General features: G+C 42.9%; 1 long non-coding RNA gene across 1 annotated transcript; it reads right to left on the reverse strand.

The window, feature by feature from the left end:
- Positions 1 to 471: 471 nt before the first annotated feature.
- On the reverse strand, positions 472 to 7,366 carry LOC140910583 (uncharacterized). Its single transcript, XR_012158654.1, has 3 exons — positions 7,014 to 7,366; positions 2,708 to 3,285; positions 472 to 942 (listed from the first exon to the last, which is right to left on the reverse strand). It is a non-coding gene; the product is annotated as an uncharacterized LOC140910583 (long non-coding RNA).
- Between the last annotated feature and the right edge of the window lie 10,020 nt (positions 7,367 to 17,386).

Genomic DNA, 17,386 nt, shown 5'->3' on the forward strand with positions numbered 1-17,386 from the left:
TTGTGGATACAGACTAACACGGCTGCTACTCTGAATCCTGGTCTGACATTGCAGAATTTTTATTTCCCTATGAAAGCAAGCCACAATGTCTAAGAGGGTTTGTTAGTGGTCCTACTGGTATCTGATATCTACTGCTGGTAGCATTTCTATCATTAGAAACTAGAATTGTCATTATGCTAGAAACATGTATAGTGGTGAAGGAAAAGAAAAAACAGCAAAGAGTAAAAGAAAAAGAGTAGCAGAGTACTGGGGGGGAGTGGAGGAAGAGAGGAAGTTAAAAGAGACTAGAGACAACAGACGAAGAATAGAAAAAAAAAACCAGAAGAAAAAACAGAAAAGGGGTGAACCAAAATCTAGAAGAGACAAAGAAAAGTGTTTCCAACCAGAAACAGTGTTTCATGACAGCAAGAGACAAGAAACAGTGCCTCCAAAAAGGTAAGCCAGTTCATAAAATTAAAAACTGGCAGGAAGAGTAAGGAAAGACAAAAACTAAAAAAAAAAAAAACCCACACTTTTTTTTAAAATGCTTACCCCTAATTTTTGGTTACTGAAAGGACAAGGTCCCACTTCAACAAGTTGCTGAAGTGAACCCTAAGCTTGAACAAATTATTAACCAAAAACCACCATTTACTACTCTAAAGGAATTGCTTTGTCCAAAACTGTACATTTTGCTTTGTAATTCTGTCCATCAGGTGGACAAGTTCAACAACTCAGCTAGACATTTCCCCCTCCACCCCCAATTGGCTTACCATTTTTGCTACCTGAAGTAACTCAAGTCTGAAATACCAATGTTCACTGCCATCAATATGTCAGTCAATTTTCTTCGAGACCCTTATTTCACGTGCTATTATTTGGTCTTCTACAGCTGTTCTCTCTGATGATCCAAACATTTCTTGGGCTACCCATTTTCTCCCAGGGTATGCAAAAGTCATCCAGGGAAATCTGTAATAAAGACAATAATTCCTTTAGTCTGTTTCACAACAGAAGAAGTTTCATTTCTTTTTGTAAACAGAACATGACAAATACTCTGTTGAAGAATGTCTTGACATAAAAAAACAGATCATCAAGAACAATTAACAGAATGAAAAGGCTGAATGAAAGCTGCTCTCTGATCATCTGAAAACCCCCATGTATAATATTTCCAATAAATGTAAATACTGAAACTAAGAAGTCTCTTCACCAACCAGATTAATATGCTGCTATGCAACATATTTAATTTTTAAAAAGCAAGAGCCCAATTCTGTAAGCCCTCCACATGCAGGATTCCAACTGACTGTGCCCCGGATTCTAAAAATACAACAGTATTAATAAAAATACTTTAGGTTATTTTTTATTTAAAGGGACTTTTTAAAAACACATTTCACATAAGTAGCTGTCCTTCATTTTTTCCTAGATGTCCCAAATGAACATACAAATTTAATTTGAGGCTGCTCTCAACCTCACGCACTGACATTCTTGGTCCTGTCTTTACAAACTATGCTCCCTGAACCCAATTTAGCTCCCCAGGAATTCAGTGGGTGGCTCTTAAGACCACTTTATGACTCCTTTATGCTGGCTCCTCCAAGTAGCCATGCAAAAACAATTAACTTGGCCAAAATAATACAGTTTGGAAGGGGAAGAGGAAGATCAAGAGGGATAAGACTGAAAGCAGCTCCCTTCATTAACTAGTAAGGTCCCAAACCTGCAGTCCTTGTGTATGCAAAGCTCCCAGTGATTACAATGGTCGTTTTGTGCATGTGCAAAGAGTGTAGAATGAGACCCTAATAGGGGAGAAATCATTTTTAACTTACCACGTAATAAGCTAATTTTTACAACTGCTTCATCGCCTTGTTCTTGATGCATTGTTTTCTTGACAAGGAGAACAATGAAGGCATAAGGACAGTCAATCATATGAATTCTTACTTATACCATTTTATAAACTTCTTTAAGTTACCTGCTTTCTACATTCACTGAGGTGCTCTAATATATTGCTTTTTTAGTAATAACATTATGCAATGGTTTGAAAACTATCTGTATTTCCCCACTTACCTTCCCTGAGGCCAGTCACTTTGGCCCAGATTTTTAAACTATTTAGGCATTGCTCTACTCAGTGCTGAAAGGCCTAAGTGACTCAGGAGTCGAAGTCTCATATTCACAAGTGATTTAGCTAGAGCCTCAAAAGCTATTTAGGCACCTAACTCCCCCTGATTTCAGAATTTAAATGTCTTTGAGAATCTGGGCCTTACGCACTTAAGAGCCTAAGTCACTTTAGCGTTTGCAACACTGAGCAGAGCAACTCAGCAAAAATCTGTGTCTTTAATTTTTCAACTCAGGACTTTTGTTAAAAGAATTTATCAGGCAGAGCTATAAGCATTAACAAAGAACCATGAAATACATTCCATGATTTATACTGAACCTCTTTATAAAAAAATAAGAAAGCAAGCACATGAATGGCTTACTAAAGTTTCATCGACCTGGACATCAGGTCAAGACTTAAAACATCAGAATCCTTATGCCTTGAATGTTTCCCATTAAATCTGTGCCAAAGTTAAAAGACATCAGGAGCCAAATTCAGTCCTGGTGTAAGCCAATGGGACCTAGAACACAGCTGCTTGCACCAAGACTGAACGTGGCCTAGTAATATGTTGATCGTAAAAATCACCATAACATTAGGTCAGAACTATGAAATTCATTACAGTCAAGTACATTAAATAAAAGAGGATCCTACCAGTTGCATCATCGGCTTCTGTGTCTAGAAGAGCATCTACTGAAGCCACGTCTGTGACTATGAAGGAGTCTGTTGTATCAGACACTCCTCGCGTGCTGAGACAAAGCTTCTTTGAGATACTGACTCCTTTGCTTTGATCACAGTACCTCACTAACCTTCTGACTGGCAGGCAGGTGATACCACTTCTTGTGAAGGTTTTTCTAGGTTTTCCTACTATTCCCCAGGGCATATTTTAGCAATAAAAGAAGTCCACAGATTGACGTTGTAGTGATCTTCCAAAAAAAGTGCGTGTGTGTGTGTGTACGTATGTGTGCGTATATATATATATATATATATATAATAGAGAGATGGAGATGCAAGATATTTTCCCCCACCACATCCACCTGTTTTGGTACAATGTTAAATATTCCATAGTTCAGTTTGTCCTCTTTTTCAGAAGGAAGAGTAATCTTCACTGAAATACATATTCTTCAGAAGGCATCTTCTGCTCCTCCCTGACCTGTTTCAGGTGGAATTTTCAGGCCGTGTCCTTTTTTCCTCAAGGAATGGGTCAGCAAATGACTCATTAATATATGATGCTGCAAAATCAGAAGTTTCTTTCTCATTATGGCTCTGCAATTAGTTGCAACTTTCCTTATAATTAACAAATTATAAATAAGATGTATCAATAACCTGACATTTAAAATTTAGCCTGTTACTAAATATCCTGATTTAACAGCACTAAAATTAAAGAAAATCCTCCTTTCCCCAATCAAAATAATATTAGGCCCGGATCCTGGAAATACTTACATACATGGATAACTTTACTCATGAGTGGTCCCACTGAATTCAGTGTAACGTTCAATGGGGCTACTCACATCATTACGGATCAGCTTAAATTTTTGCTGGGTGGGGCCTAAAAAGTTACAGGATTATAAAATTTGTTCGTTTAACCATTTTCTATGTTTCCCAAGATCCTGAAGTCCATACATTTTCTTTCATCAAAATATTCAAAGTTTTTCTTACAGGACAGAAGTTTTAATCTATCTCCTAGGAAACTACTTTGTTTTACTAGTAAATTATATCCTAAAACACAATATGAATTATTTCCTACTATAAACCAGTTTCTTAGTTAAATTACAGCAGTATCTGTCCCACAACCTAGCCTAATACAATTCAATATCCCAAAACGTTCTCTGGCCTTAGCTCTATGTTATCATAGTTTGCTGCAGTTCTCAATAGGCACTGAGAAGAAAAAGGCAGAGAGTGAGAAACGTGAAAAGTGAGCATTTGAAAGAATATGAGTGGGATGTGCTGAGAGCTAAAGCAGAACAAATATAGATATAAAAGTCTAAGGAGTCAATTCTACTCTCGGGTACACATCACTATATTTTGTGGGTCTGTTACTATGGATCTCTAGACTTCAAATTCCCAAGAGAAGAACTGAGGAATGTGAATTAACATGAGGGGTTTATCTAAATCCATTAACTCTCACCCACAGACCCATTAAAAATATACACCTACTTCAACAAAAAATCCCTAAGATAAAAAGAAAGGTCTAAATGAGAAAAAATGGCAAGACAAAGTTCAGCTTGACTTGGAATTCTAGAATCTGATTCTGATCTCACACCACTTTTGGTTTTGATGGAAGTACTCCTTATTTACATCAAGGTAAGTGACAGAAGGCTCAGATCAGTGATAACTACATAAGAAAAGAAGTTTGCCTTCATTTTAATCATGCTTATTGACATCTTCTGTATTTTCCACAGCATGCATCCGATGAAGTGAGCTGTAGCTCACGAAAGCTCATGCTCAAATAAATTGGTTAGTCTCTAAGGTGCCACAAGTCGTCCTCTTCTTTATTCCTTGAAATGAAAACTATAAACGATTTTAATTACCTTACTTAGAAAGTGACCTTAGAAACCTTTTATGCAGTGTCAGTTAGATTTATAATACAAACAGAGAACAGTTACATGGCAGTTGTCTAGATTCAAAACCAAGCTTCATCTCTAACACCAGTCTCAAGCCAGTCTAACTCAGCTGACTTCTGTGGCGTGAACACGAAAATTCTGCAGGCCATTCATCAATAACCGGAACCAGTCCTTTACAACAGTTAAGGGCAGGGGTCTCCAAACTGCGGCCCCAGGCTTCCATTTGTCCACCCTTCGACCAACAGGGGAGAAGCCGCGAACAGCTGAGTAGGCAGGAGGAGCAGGCAGGGGGAGGGGCCGCGGCAGGAGCTCATGCAGGGGTGAGGGCAGCACAGCTGAGCTGTGCAGGGGGTGAGTGCCTCTGGGAGCCAACTTAGGGACGAGTTGTTGCTGCAGCCAAGCAGGAGAAGCAAACAGGCGGGCACAGATAGCTGCAGCCTGCCTGCTTTGTGCTGATGGGTGAGTAGGCACGCGGAGCAGTCATTTGAACTTCAAATGGAAGTGACTGACCTGCAATCCTATGACATGTTGAAGGACAAACATAAGGAAGGAAGTCTGGTAGAGTTCTATAAATGCCTGTCAAGTGATCAATATGCTCATGTAAAAAACTCTGTCTGTGGATTAATGTCAGTGTTTGGCACTACTTATGTGTGCGAAAAAACATTTTCGATGATGAAATATGTGAAATCCCACTACAGATCGACCTTGTCTGATGAACATTTACAATCAATTTTGGTGCTAGGGAACGCTAACTTTGAACCACAGCTAAATGCGGTGTTGTCAGAAAAACATCAGTCCCATACTTCTCACTAATTCTACAATAATATTTCTTTAGTTTTGAATATGTGTATTTGTATGATACAAATGTGAGTTTTTAGAAATAAAAAAAATGTGAAATGATTTTTAACGTATCAACAAATATTGTGTGATTTCACAGTACCTGCATTGATTAATTTTTACACCTGATTTAGAATTTAATGCAACACTGACACAGAGTAGAGTAGTGTTTTTTTTAAATGATTTTGCAAATATTTCATTTATTTCAGTTACTTCAGCCCGCGAAGCCCCTTCAAAAAATCTAATATGGCCCTCCTCTCATGAAGTTTGGAGACCCCTGGTTTAGGGGGGAGGAAAAAATAGCAACACAGAAATAGCTGTTTTGTTTAGCACCGCAGCTCCCTGCATATATTCCCTCTTTTTTTTTTTTTTTTCAATGACAGTTTCGAAACGGTTTTGAGTGCACAGATTTGGTACACGTGCGCAGCAGCTGGTCTGACCTGATAAAGCAGAGCCTCTGAAGGAGAAGTTCCTGTCTGTCGGACCAATAATCAGTAAACTAAGAGGGATTTACCCAATAGCCCGTCACAGATCCTATCCTGTCAAAAATCCACTTTTCTGAGGCATGCCTAAATCTGATTTTCTGTCAGATGGCTTCAGTCTTTAACAGAAGTAAACAGCAAGTAGTTGGTGAATAAAGAGAGATGCTGATCAACTTTGTGCTTTTATTCTGAATTATGCATCAGCCATAACTAAACCTTTGGACTTTGTCAGGTGTCACAACCCTGTTCTTTTATGCAGAGAGACGTATTAAGCAATATTCAACTTAGAGATCGGTAGCGTGACATCTGGTCTGTTCACATACTACAAACTCCGGCATCCACCCTCCACGTTTCATTCTTTGCAAAGCAAAGCTTGTTTGTTATACCGGCTCACACTTTTACTGAACGAAAGCTTTAAATAGCACCACGGTTTGGCTGCAATTGCTAAAAATACACATCACAGAGCTTGAGCGCCGATTTGCCGTGAAACATCTGTCGCATACTGTATCCGCGGTCTTGCAGGGACTTTTAAACCCCCACCCCCCGAATACCCATCCCGAGTTTTAGCTACAAACGAGCAAGGCTCCAACAGCGAGAAAAGCGCCAGTCGAGGCCGGTTAAAAATAGCTCTGCAGAAGTGGGCTGACCTGAGGCTCGCGTTCTGCACCGCTGCGGAGCGGGACGCGTTTGCCACAAGCTTCCCACGCCGCAGCGCCAAGGCAATGAGGACCAGCCCTCCCGGGGCCCGAACTCTCCGTGCCCGTCAGGTTGGCGTGAGACAGCCGCGGGCTAGCAGCGCCCGACGCCTGAGCGAAGCTGGTCAGCTGGGGTGAAGGCGCTGGAGCTGGCAAGCCCCCGCCCCACACACACACACACTGCCCCCCCCTTGCCCTTAGACTCATATCAAGGTTGGAAGGGACCTCAGGAGGTCATCTAGTCCAACCCCCTGCTCAAAACAGGACCAATCCCCAATTTTTGCCCCAGCTCCCTAAATAGCCCCCTCAAGGATTGAACTCACCACCCTGGGTTTGGCCAGCCAATGCTCAAACCACTGAGCAACCCCTCCCCTCTCCTTACCAGCGTTCCGCAGCTTCTTGTTCCTGTACACGGACAGGATGACCAGCAGGTTGCCCAGCACGTCCACCACGATGGTGAAGATGAGGATGGCGGCCAAAGTGGAAGCCACCCAGGCGGGCCGGTCCAGGCTGAGCTCCGCGGGCGGGTGGGAGGCGTTCAGCCCGCTCCCATTGCCGCTCATGCTGCTGCTCCTCCTCGCCCCCGCCTCACTCGCCCAACATCCCAGGGCCACCTTGGGGCAAGGAGCGGGCTCGCCTGCAGCCCTCGGGGATCCGCCCGCCCGGCTCACAGGGAGGGTGCCCGGCGCGGCGCAGGCAGCCCCAGCGCCTTCTACGGCCGCGGCCGGGCTCTGAAGTTTCCCTGAAGTGTGCACGTGCCGCGGAGTTACTTTTATAGCCTCCCCTCGCCCCCGCCCCCACCACAGCAGCGGCCTCCGCCACGGCTGCCTCCAGGTGACATCTAGCGTTGGCGGCGCTCGGCCTCCTCCGCCCCGGCCACGTGCGCGGCCGGGGGATTCCACCAGCCGCCGCCGCCGCCGCCGCCGCCGCGGCGGGGCAACAGCGCCCCGGTGCGGCGCTGGGGCGCCGCGGCCGAGGGGCGGTTCATTCATTGCGAGCGGGCGGCGTGTGGCTGCGCAGCCGGGCCCCATTCATTCTTTTCCCGGCTCTCCCCATTCATTCATTCATTCATTCATTCCTTCATTGATTCCTCTGGACAACGCCGCGCGCGCGGTGCAAGCGTAGGCACCCGTCCTTCCTCCCCTGGCGCTGTAAGCCGAGGTCGGTGCCCTTCGAGCTCTGTGTGACAGTATTTGGGGCTGCTTTTTTATTTACTTGGTTTTTGTACCGGTTGCGTTAATAGCTCTTGGTAATTGCACTCGTACTAAATTGCACCCTTTACTGACGGACAAGCGAACTCAGCCACGAAAGTGAAGCCGACGAGGAGAGCTTGGATCTGCTCTGGGAGCTATGAAAAGCTCTTTGCGAAGCTGCTGGCTGGGGGGTAGGGAAGAAGAGGCGGGGAACCTCAGGACCCGAATCCCCAGAGCGGCACATGCCATTGCTTCACAGAAAAGCGAGACAGAGCGAGAGATGGCACCCGACCGTCTCAGCTTTGCATGAAAATACACAGTGGAGACGGTTCTTCTTTTGCAATGCAGCCTCATCTCCTTTCCAAAACGTGATTCGGGGCGGGGGGGGGGAATGCATGGGCAAATATACGAATCTGACACAGTCTGCCTTCGCCGCTCCCCAAAAGCACGACAGACAAAACGAGGTGCCGTTGCTAAAAAGAGAGTGAGGATCTGATTTTAGTGAACGTGTTGTTTATCGTGCGTAGTTACATTGGCTTCTATAATAGGAACTTCTCAGCCCCCAGAAAGTGTTTTCTGCTGAATGTCAATCGCTGTATTGAAATACCTCGTTTATGTGATGGTATGTCGCATGAGACTAAAATATATAACCCGAGAAAACTGATCTGCACAAAATGTCCTAGAAATCATACTTCTATTCGGGACCTATCAGCTGTGATTGAAAATGGTAATTCACGTTGTGCTGTGATAAATGCCATGCCACAGTAGTGGCTCAAACCCAGTATTTGCACTATTCAAACAGCCATGAACGATCGCCAGCCCCTGAAATTTATCTTGAAACCTTCAGCCGGGAGCTGTCTCTTTCGTGGACGTGAAATCGAGCGGGGGAAGAGATGATGGAAGCCTAAAGTCTTCTACACAAAGTTACATTGTGAAGAATGACAACTGTCATTAGTTCTATTTGTGTAATTTGGGAAATTGCTGTTTTCAAATTGCATTAAATATTCTGCATGTGATAGCGTGCTGGTTATGATTTTATGATTATAATGGAATGTGCACTATTTGAAGTCCTTGCTGAGCAGTAGCAACGTAATTATGGATCCATAAACCACTTCAGTCACAAAGAGTCATATATTTTACTCCGAAACTAAGTTACCTTAAAATAAGCAATGTTTTAGGTAGCCTTTGTTTGCCAGATTGTGACCCCTCATTTATGAAGAAATTAAAATAAAAATAGAATCCAAGGGTAGAAAATTCACTCCCTGTTTTTCAAAATGTTTTGATGATAATGTTGACAGATATTCACATTAAAAACCTCAACAGTAAAGCTACAGGTGCCTTATCCTGCTTCCACTGAAGTCTGATAGCAAAACTCCCACTGACTTCCATTGGAGTAAGATTGGACTAATTTATACCAGAGCTGCAAAAGCTGTTAGAGTGCAATCCCATCGAGAACCCTTGGCTCCCATTGAAGTTCCTATGAGCTGAGGGTGCTCAACACCTGAGAGGAGCAAGCCCTAGAGACAATTCTGTGGTGGATCGTGTTTAAGGCTAAAATCCTGCTGGCCTTACCTGAAGGCAACTTTTGTTTGTTTGTTTCGTACCAGACCTGATGCCTCCCACTGCATTCCTTTCAAGTTTTAAGTCTGACTCTGGCATCTAATCATCCATTCCAAGAATCCTCTTTCACTGATGAAGGCACTGTCCACCCCTCAATAAATTCTCCATCTCCTAATTTGCCCTTAGTTCATGGAGTATGGCTGCGACTGAGGAAGTAGCTGACTGCCAAGTACAAAATACCCATCCTGAGGGCACGACCCAGAATGTGAAGCAATAGATATCACATCTTATGCAGTAGTCTGTATCTGCTTTGGCTTCCCTCCTTTTGCCTGGGGTCTTCCATTGCACTACTTAACTGTGCCTCAGTTTCCCTGGTAAAGGAAGGCAGTTGTCTTACCTCTTACTGGGATTTGGGTAAGCTTTCTCACACCTTCCCTGTATCATCTGTGTGAAGCACCACTCTTCCTTAAACCTGCCACACTGGAGACTGAGACTCCTACCTGGTGAGGCACTTGCCACACCATACACCTTCTCCACGCAGGGGGGCTGCACTCTCAATGGCCTTTGGCCCTGCATTTCCTCTCCAAGTTAGATCAAAGCTGGCTGATCAGTAACATGGTGCCTGTAGAAGATTCCCCCACTCCGTTGGCTGCAGCGCAAACTATACATGTCCTGCAGGGTACCAGGCTTCACTACCCCTTAGTTTCCAGACACTAGGATCTGGAAAATCCCCCATCACTATTTCCAAACCCTGCAAATGTCCCTGCCCATCCCCCATTCTCTTTCCTGCCCCTCATAGCTCTGTCATGCATGGTGGGAGGGGACAGGGGTGAGGAGAGCCCAGTAAGCCATCCTGGCTTACCAGGAGCCACTTCTAGTCCACTTCTGGTCAGAGGGCTTACGGGAAGGGATTGGAGGACATCCTGTCTGTGTTGTGATGGCCCTTAGTTGAACTTATTCACTGTAGCTGCTTCGGGGTCTGCCCCATAGCATAGGCAGCAGTGGCTACATCAGAATGTAGCTCGTATAGAGGCATGTGGACGTATGAACACAGAACATAGTAAGGAGAAAAAACTGGCAGTTCAGCCTGAGTTAAGTCTGCACTGGAGACTAGACCTAAGAATGTTAAACTGAGGTTAGGACTGACCTGGTATTTAACTAAAGAAAAAAAGTGGATCCCAGCCACTGAGCACTGTAAGATTTTTCTAGATGCAACACAGGTGATAGTGCTTTAGGCCTGGCCAAATGCTTGCCAATACTTTGCACTGAAAAAGTGAAGGGAGCATTCTCCTCCTGCTAACCAAATGCAAGTGCAGTATTAAATGCAACAGTTGATGAGAGAATTGCTCAGAGGACAACATCCAAAAAGAGAACTAAAGATGTCCTTATCTTACTATCCTTCAGCACTTAAGGATCTGAGTGTCTTGGCCAGTAGACACCACTGAAAAGATTAAATGGATAGATTGAAGAGCTATTGAAATGGCAGGTGCCTGCATGCTCTGCTGCAGTAGGTATCTTCTGAGGGGCAGCTTTGTATGCCCGAAGCTGCAGATCCTTTCAGGAGGCTGCTGGGCGCTGACTTCCTTGCCTTCCAAAAAGAGCAGGATGGGACTTACTGCTAGATTCGACTTCGCTTCAGAGTGGCCTTTGAACATACATATTCAAGCATTTGCAGTGGAAAATCTCTGAGTGCAAATTCTAGTCTTCCATAGTTACTGCCCCCAAACCCCCATTTGATCTCAACAGGGAGCCATTCTGGAGGTTTCTCTGGCTCATCTCAGAAATTCCTATTCACGCTTGTTTTCATTCCCATTGCTGTGAGGTGGCAGTTTTTGAGAAGGACATCTCACCCTTCAGAAGTTGTTACTGCTACTCTTGGAGGGTTGTAGACAGACAAATCATTTAGATGCCACCTGATAAGCAGTATATGAAAATGTCACGAATAAAATAAAATAAAAACTCTCTAATTCACAAGAGTTGGAAAACACAAGTCAGGCAGTATCATGGACAGTGCATGTGATATCATGATTTCTGCCTGCCAAACAAACCACATCATGTGCATTGCTCTTGTCCTTTTATAACCTCTCTAGTTAGTGTTTTGGAAAACTGAAACTCTCTGTTTTACCACCCCTAAATCAGTTTTGCATTTTGGATTTGTGATTTTCCACAATGTGACCTAATGAAGTACAGACAGACTTGAAAAGAGTAACAAGGAAGTGATACAGTAATGGTTGGTGAAAGTGCATAACTGAGAAAATCAGGTTTGAGATTTTTACTTATAGCCTGATTCTTCCACTTATATTTGTGCAAATCAGGACAAGCTACACTGTGATCAATGCATTTAATAAGTGTGAGGTCAGAACCAAGCCTTTGGCAATTTTGTTTTAATGCATTAAATAACACATCATAAATATCACTGATTTGACTTGTTGGTGTATGAAAAATAGGTCAATGAAGCTGCCCAAGTATCCCTGGCAGGTGATGTACCCATTCATTACAGCAAGACTACACACATGATGAGGTAACTTGTGAGTAGATTCATAGATTCCAAGGCCAGAAGGGGCCATTGTGATCATCTAGTCTGACCTCCTGTATAACACAGCCCAAAGAACTTCTGCAGAATATTTCCTACGACATATCTTTTAGGAAAATCATCAATTTTGATTTAGAAATTGTCAGTGATGAAGAATCCACTCTTGGTAAATTGTTCCAATAGTTAATTAGTCTGTAAAAATTTATTCATTTCCAGACTGAATTAGTCAAGCTTCAGCTTCCAGCCATCAGATCATGTTATACTTTTCTCCACTAGACTGAAAAGCCCATTATTAAATATTCAAACTCCTGTAGATACTTATAGGCTGTGATCAAGTCACCCCTTAACCTTTTATTTGTTAAGCTAAATAAAGTGAAAGTGAACTCTTTGAGTCTATCACTTAAGGAATGTTTTCTAATCCTTTAATCAATCATTTGGCTCTTCTCTGACCCCTCTCCAATCCATCAACATCCTTCTTGAATTGTGGGCGCCAGAACTGGACACTATTCCAGCAGCAGTCACACCAATGCCAGATACAGAGGTAAAATAACCACTCTATTCCTACTCAAGATTTCCTTGTTTTGGCACCCCAGGAGGGCATTAGCTCTTTGGCCACAGCATCACACTAGGATCTCATGTTTAGCTGATTATCTACTACAGGCCCCAAATTATTTTCAGAGTCCCTGCTTCCTAGGATAGAGTCCCCTAAGTTGGGCCTACATGCTTTGCTCCTAGATGTATACATTTGGCCATATTAAAACACATATTGTTTGCTTGTACCCAGTTTACTAAGCAATCTAGTTTGTGCTGAATCAATGACCTGTCCTCTTCATTATTTGCCACTGCCCCCAATTTTTGGGTCTTCTGCAAACTTTAATGGCTTCTTCAAACTCATTGATAAAAAATGTTAAACAGCATAGAGCCAGGAACCGATCCCTGTGGAACCATACTGGAAACATTCTCTCAATGATGAGTCCCTGTTTACAGTTACATATTGAAACCTGTCAGTTAGCCAGTTTTTAATCCATTAAATGTGTGCCATGGTTAATTTTATTTTGTTCTAATTTTTTGATCACTATGTTATGCAGTATCAAGTCAAATGCAAGTAAGGCTTGTAGGATTGGGCCCATAAAGAGGACAAGGAATTATGCATAGGTCTATAATACTATACAGTAGTAGTTAGGGGGCTGTTCTGCCTTTTGTATAGCAAAGAAGTGAGTCTGTGGCTGCTTTTCTGAAAAGCATAGCGTCCATTGATAAATACTCCCTCCCACATGACACTGAACACATCCTGTGAGATTGAGTGCCTTTAGCAATTCTCACAGGTGTTAGCACCGTACAAGATTGAGCCCTTATGGCCCTACTTTCAGAGATGCTGATAGGAAATTCCACTTTTCATTTTACAGGAAATTTGTTTTCATTCCAAGTCAGAACAAAACCAAATATTTTTCCAGTTACTGTACAATGGTAGAACGAAAGTGAACAGTAAATAGACAAATGATTCCAGGCTAATAAGGATATTGAACACAGCTGCATCTCTCACTAGAACACAGTACTTAACTTATTTCCTAGATCAAAGTATCAAACTGTTTCATTATGATACAAACAGGAGACACTTTGATCTAGGAAATAAGTTAAGGCATTTCAATCCATATGAAGTACAGATTGAAATGCCTTGACAACCTTAAAAATAAAATGTTTTGATTACAGTGTCTCATCATGTCACATCAGTAGTAGTGTTGGATCATATTATCATAGAATCATAGAATATCAAGGTTGGAAGGGACCCCAGAAGGTCATCTAGTCCAACCCCCTGCTCAAAGCAGGACCAATTCCCAGTTAAATCATCCCAGCCAGGGCTTTGTCAAGCCTGACCTTAAAAACCTCTAAGGAAGGAGATTCTACCACCTCCCTAGGTAACGCATTCCAGTGTTTCACCACCCTCTTAGTGAAAAAGTTTTTCCTAATATCCAATCTAAACCTCCCCCACTGCAACTTGAGACCATTACTCCTCGTTCTGTCATCTGCTACCATTGAGAACAGTCTAGAGCCATCCTCTTTGGAACCCCCTTTCAGGTAGTTGAAAGCAGCTATCAAATCCCCCCTCATTCTTCTCTTCTGCAGGCTAAACAATCCCAGCTCCCTCAGCCTCTCCTCATAACTCATGTGTTCCAGTCCCCTAATCATTTTTGTTACCCTTCGCTGGACTCTCTCCAATTTATCCACATCCTTCTTGAAGTGTGGGGCCCAAAACTGGACACAGTACTCCAGATGAGGCCTCACCAATGTCGAATAGAGGGGAACGATCACGTCCCTCGATCTGCTCGCTATGCCCCTACTTATACATCCCAAAATGCCATTGGCCTTCTTGGCAACAAGGGCACACTGCTGACTCATATCCAGCTTCTCGTCCACTGTCACCCCTAGGTCCTTTTCTGCAGAACTGCTGCCTAGCCATTCGGTCCCTAGTCTATAGCTGTGCATTGGGTTCTTCCGTCCTAAGTGCAGGACCCTGCACTTATCCTTATTGAACCTCATCAGATTCCTTTTGGCCCAATCTTCCAATTGGTCTAGGTCCTTCTGTATCCTATCCCTCCCCTCCAGCGTATCTACCACTCCTCCCAGTTTAGTATCATCCGCAAATTTGCTGAGAGTGCAATCCACACCATCTTCCAGATCATTTATGAAGATATTGAATAAAACCGGCCCCAGGACCGACCCTTGGGGCACTCCACTTGATACCGGCTGCCAACTAGACATGGAGCCATTGATCACTACCCGTTGAGCCCGACAATTTAGCCAGCTTTCTACCCACCTTATAGTGCATTAAAAAGAATTAAAGAAGTTCTGTATTAAAATCACAAATGAGTTTGATTCCCCATAGTTTAAATTCCAGGGTATTACTAATTAAGAGGTCTCTTGGTTTTTGGTACTGTTTCTCTCCCTCTGTGTGTGAAACTTGCAAGCTGCTAATTGTGTTAGTACATTCTAAGACAGAGTCTGTTCTCAAAGCAATTCTTTGTAACAACAACTACTCACACAGAGAGAGACTCAAAGCAATACTCTGTAACAATAGAAACAGCACCCAGAGACTCCCCGCCCTTTTGTTGTATTCATCTCTCTGTGTTAACAATTGTGATTAAAATGGAGATAAAGGATGTATGTGGATGGATGCTTGGTGCGGATAATAACGGAATGATCAGGGAGGTGCCAGCCTAAGAATCCAGTGTCCATTGACTGAAGAAGGCGTCAAGTGGAAATAACCAGAGGACCCCCGGAGGGCAGACTGGAATCCACCCAACAGCCTCAAGAATGGGAAAACCAAAGAACAAGATAACATCTGGCAGCACGGAGCCGTCAGGAATGTGCCATCTGCTGATTGATTCAGCAACAGCATGATGAAGCAATTCAATAGACTGGCATAGGAAGAAATTCCTATAAAAATGAACTCTAGAAAGTGAGAACTTTGGGGGTCTGATTCTGCAAACCAAATTCCAGGAGCATCAGATGTGCATCTGACAAGGCCCTTCTCCCACCTCATACCTGGCCAGTGGCTTGGCATGAGCAACTCTAAGGCTGGTAACTATGATAACAACCTTGCAGAACCTCTGTGTGTGTGTGTGTGTGTGAATAAATATGAGATTGAATGGAATGTTATAGCTATAACTAACTACTTACTTTGATTCTTTCTGTATTCACAATAAATGTGGTATTTTGCCTTTTCCCCTTTAATAAGATCCTGCTGGTTTTTACTTTATTGGTATAACAGTAGCATATAACATTATCCACTACTCATGATGTGTCGAAATAATGTTCAACATATAAGTAAGTAAATTAATGTAAAACATTTTGAAGTGAAAATTGTGTTTCCAAACAAAACTTACCTTTTTTTAAACAAATTTTCTGAAATGAAGAGCACAGTATTGAACCACAGTCTCCTAAGCACTGCACTATACATAATTTCCCTTACGGTGAAAAAGGAAGTATCTTGTATAACTCCCACCATCATTTTACAACAAAATGTGAGTACACTAGAAGAGTGGTTCTCAAAGCCAGTCCGCCGCTTGTTCAGGGAAAGCCCCGGCGGGCTGGGCTGGTTTGTTTACCTGCCGCATCCGCACGTTCGGCCGATGACGGCGCCCACTGGCCGCGGTTTGCTGCTCCAGGCCAATGGGGCCTGCGGGAAGCGGCGAGGGATGTGCTGGTTGCCCTTCCCACAGCTCCCATTGGCCTGGAGCGGCAAACCGCAGCCGGTGGGAGCTGTGATCGGCTGAACCTGCGGATGCGGCAGGTAAACAAACCAGCACAGCCCGCCAGGGGCTTTCCCTGAACAAGCAGCAGACTGGCTTTGAGAACCACTGCACTAGAACAGGATCAACATAGCAGTGGTCTAGCACCTGGAATATTTTTAAGCTTAAGATTGAATAAATAGTTCTATGTTCTATATGACCATTCTGACCCTGCCTGGGATAGAGGGCATGATAACTGGATGAAGGAATTATGTAGATCTGTGTGAATAATGGATGTTTTAGTATTTGGTCATTACCCAAAAAAATGGTTTCTGGTCAAACAAAATGTTTGATTTCGAGCATTTTTAATATTTAGTCTTTTAAATAAAATTAAAGAAAATTGTTAAATAAAAAGTAGTTTCAAATTAAAAACATTGAATTTTTCATTTCAAAGGTGTTAAACGAAGGTATTTTGATATTTTTAATGTTTCTTTTGACTGAAACAATTCAGAAAAACCGACATGAATTCATGAAATGTTTTGGTGTTGCTGAATCAGTATTTTTCACTTAAAAATTGGGCCCAGCTCTAGAGTTACAGCTACGTGGTCTTCTCTGAGCTTTGATCTTTCATTTCAGGTGGATGATTCCAGAACTCTGTCCTAGTATAGTTGCTTACACTGAAAAATCTAGTCACGAGGATGAAGTGTACCTGATTTTCAGAAATGTTCAGCACCTTGTTTCCACTGACGTTGGTGGAGTTCTTAAAAATCAATTATAAAAAAAGCTTTCCTTATATAATGCTTTTCTTTTGCTGTTGAAAGACCAACAACATTATTCACAACTTTACTGTTTCAATGGTCTATGTCAAGGGCAGAACTTACATGATTCTATTTGACAAGAGATTTAAATAAACAGAGTGCATTTATTTCATTACCCATCTAAATAACCAACTTGTGTGATACCTGGAGTTGTGAGCCTGCTCTGTGTATATCTGTGTACTGTGTTCCTACACGTTACTGGCTCCTGTTGTCCACCCTTAGGAGTTGATTGTAGTTTACTGGGACTTGTAAGCTTGTTGTTTAGTTCAGATGAACCAAGGGTTCTGGATACCTGGTAGTATGTATCTCTGTGTGCTATGGTGGTTATAGTCAGAAACAGTTGATGGAACCCTACAGTAATGCTGCTGTGATCTTTTGGCCACCTCCTGCATTCTCCATTTGACACCCTACAAAGATATCAA

Source organism: Lepidochelys kempii, chromosome 4, assembly GCF_965140285.1.
Source record: "Lepidochelys kempii isolate rLepKem1 chromosome 4, rLepKem1.hap1, whole genome shotgun sequence".
NCBI classification, from domain to species: Eukaryota; Metazoa; Chordata; order Testudines; family Cheloniidae; genus Lepidochelys; species Lepidochelys kempii.